This window comes from Myotis nattereri (assembly GCF_964212035.1).
Source record: "Myotis nattereri genome assembly, chromosome: X".
Lineage (NCBI taxonomy): Eukaryota > Metazoa > Chordata > Mammalia > Chiroptera > Vespertilionidae > Myotis > Myotis nattereri.
In genome coordinates this window covers 148,492,620-148,496,392 of record NC_138078.1, presented here as the reverse complement: position 1 = coordinate 148,496,392, position 3,773 = coordinate 148,492,620, and positions in this window count along the sequence as shown.

Below are 3,773 nucleotides of genomic sequence, written 5' to 3'. Positions count from 1 at the left end.
TTCCAACTCATATCACTCAGTCCTATCCACCCTCCTTTAGCAATTATCACCTCCTAATAATTTATTATTATCTCTCTTCCCCTCTAGGATGCCAGGTTCATGAAGCTAGGGATTTAGGGGCTCTTTTGTTTTACCAAACATCAGATACTAAGGGCAGTGACTGGTGATCAATAAATATTTGATGAATGAACAAATAGTCTCATATACTTGTAAGTTCTCCCTCTCCTTAGTATTTCCTGCATTACTCATATCAAATCAATTTTATAATTAGTCATATCACCCAGAGATGCCTGCAGAGTCTTTTGGAGGGAATAATTAATCTTTTAAGAAAATGAGTCCAGTGTGTGTGTTTTGCTGCTCTCTACATGTGTGGTAAAGATACCAAAAATAAGCAGTTGATTGATTATTCCACATACGTGAGAAGCAGAAGTCATTGCAGTATCAGCATGAACAAGTCAATGAGCAAACAGTAAATCAATAAGATAATTTCTGATAAAAAGGAAGGCTATGAAGAAAACTAAAGCATGGCAAGGAGCTTAAGTAGTGGGGTTGGTCAGGGAAGAAAGACGCCTGAAGAAAAGACATTTGAGCAGACATGAGTGGCATGATGGGGTGAGCCATGGAGCCAGGGCATGCATATATATATATATGGCAGGAGCCTCAGTAAGTGTCAAAGCTGTGGAGATCCTGCCTCCTTGCTATCCTACCATCTCCAGTCTTGCCCCATTCAAGGAAGGGGCAGCACTTTTCTCCATGCAAACTTTCTCTTTTTACATATAAATATCGACCTAACAAATTTTCCCAATTAATTAAAATACTTAGTTTTAATAATACAACTAATATTTATGCATCTACCATCTACTAGTAAAAGGTAGGGCCTTGACAATAACCTCCATGTATTTATGTGTTACCTCAATTCATTGCCTTGCCTCCCCTCAACTTAGGTAAACATCATCCTGAATCCCAAGTTCATCAATTTTTTTATTTCCTTTTTATTTTTTTAAAATGTATTATTATTATTGATTTCAGAGAGGGAGAGGGAGAGAGAGAACCATCAATGATGAAAGAGACACCATTGATTGACTGCCTCCTGCACGCCGCCCCCTACTGGGGATCGACCCTGCAACCCAGACATGTGCCCCAGATTGGAATTGAACCCGGGACCCCTCAGTCTGCAGACCAATGCTCTAGCCACTGAGCAAAACCAGCTAGGGCATTATTTCCTTTTTATATTATTTTATTACAACTATACAAAATCCTAAATAGTTCATGTTCTCTATATTAGTAGCTTTTAGTTTTATAAAAGTATATTTTACACAATCTTTTGGGAATTATAGGATTTTTTCCCCTTAATATTCATCCATGTTGTTGGATATTATTCTAGTTCATTCATTTTGACTTCTGTTGACAAATATCCATTTTTGCTTCCAGTTTTTGCTGGAAACAGGATGCCATGCATAGCCTAGGTTTCATGTGCAAGCGTTTCTTTTGGATATATCCTAAGAGTGGACTGGCTGGATTGTGAGGCATATAAATATTCACTGTAGGAGGGAATGCTAACTATTTTCTAAAGTGGTTTCACTTATTTACATTCTCCAATACTTGGCATTATCACTTAAAAGTTTTGCAAATTGAATGGGTGTAAAATGCCATCTCAACATGTCTTGATTTGTATTCCCCTGATCATTAAAGAATGTTTATTAACAAATCAACAAACGACAAGTGCTGGAGAGGATGTGGAGAAAAAGGAACACTTGTGCACTGCTGGTGGGAATGCAGACTGGTGCAGCCACTATGGAAGACAGTATGGAGTTTCCTCAAAAAACTACAAATGGAACTCCCATTTGACCCTGTGATCCCACTTCTAGGAATATATCCCAGGAAACCAGAAACACCAATCAGAAAGGATATATGCACCCCTATGTTCATAGCAGCACAATTCACCATAGCTAAGATCTGGAAACAGCCTAAGTGCCCATCTGTAGATGAATGGATTAGAAAACTGTGGTACATCTACACGATGGAATACTATGCTGCTATAAAAAAGAAGGAACTCTTACCATTTGCAACAGCATGTATGGAACTGGAGAGCATTATGCTAAGTGAAATAAGCCAGACAATGAAGGATAAATACCACATGATGTCACTCATTTCTGGATAATAAAGACCATTATAAACTTATGAACAAAAATAGATACAGAGGCAGAGCTGCCTCGAACAGACTGTCAAACTACAGCAGGAAGGCCGGGGAGGGTGGGAGGGCAAGAGGGGGGTGGGTAAGAGATCAACCAAAGGACTTGTATGCATGCATATAAGCATAACCAATGGACATAAGACACTGGGGGGCAGGGGAGGCCAGGGGATTGTCAAGGGCGGGGGAAAAAAAAAGGAGACATATGTAATACTTTTTGTAATACTTTAAGCAATAATAAAAAAAAAGATAAAAAAAGAATGTTTATTGGCTCTATCTTTCTTCTCTGAAATGGTCTAACAGATAAACATATTTTTTAACATAACCTAGTACTATTGTGACACTCAACAACATTAACAATGATTCCTGGCACTCTATTAGAAGTGAATGCATACCAAATGTGCTTCACTGATTCCATTTCTTTTTTCATTTATTTATTCAACAAACACCTATACCAGGACTACAGGGGTCCCCTCAGAATATCTTCCTCGCCTAAGGATTTGGAAAGGCCTACCTCTTTTTGGAGGATTCACTGGAGGAGGAGATATTTGAACTTGGTTTTGAAGTGTAAGCAGGCATTCCCAGGTGAAGGGCAGCACGACTTCTTCCCCATTTACCCCAGTGACATCTCCCAGAAGGGCAGGGCATCTGCAGAATTTCCATGTTGGAGATGATAAGGGGCAGCAAACTGGTGGAAGGGCAGAATCCGTGTTGCCTTAAAGCTACATTTGCAAACTAAGAGGGTATCACTTATATAGGTTTTATTTTATGAGGAAATAGAAACAATAGTTTCTTAAAGATGTTTTTATTGGCATATTGCATTAGGTTAAGAAAAAATAAAAAGGCTAAGGGGGGAAGTTGGGGGACATCTGCAATACTGTCAACAATAAAAAGTGCAGTTCAAAAATTTTATTATTCATACATATATTTATTTTATTTTGGGTAGGTGGAGTGGAAGATAATGTCGATTATGAGAACATTCAACCCCTACAGCCAACCTCCACAAGCACAGTAGAGGAAAAGCTAACACTGACTTCTCCCCTTTTTCCTCCAGTGCTATATCCTGGGCGAGGGGGTAGGGGTGCAGGGAGGGGGAGAATGCCTGTACATCCCTGATTTTTCCCTTCTCCCCTCAGGGTACGCCTGTAACCAGTCTGACTTCTACCCCCCCCCCCGCGCCCCCATCCTGCGTTATCTGTCAGGAGATGATAGCATGGCACCTCTGCGTCTTTCCAGAGGCCCCTCGGTTTCTCTGAACATTATTACACAAATCTATAGACCAAAGACCCCCTCCTTCGGGAAGCGTGCTTCCCGCCACCTGTGAGACAGTTCCATCGCTGGGTTCTCTGACTTAGAGGCTTCCTCATCCTCCGTAGGGAATGGACGCTCCTTCAACATGGTGTATCCCACGACGAGGAAGCGCTACCTGGGCGCGGCCATATTCCCCAGTGCTACCAAGGGGTGCCAACTGCATACCATCTCCTCAACGCTTGGCTGCCGGCGGCTTCAAATGTGGTTCTGCGCATGTGCAGAAACACGCCCCCTTCCTGAGACGCCCCGAATCCCGAGAAGGGGCGATGCT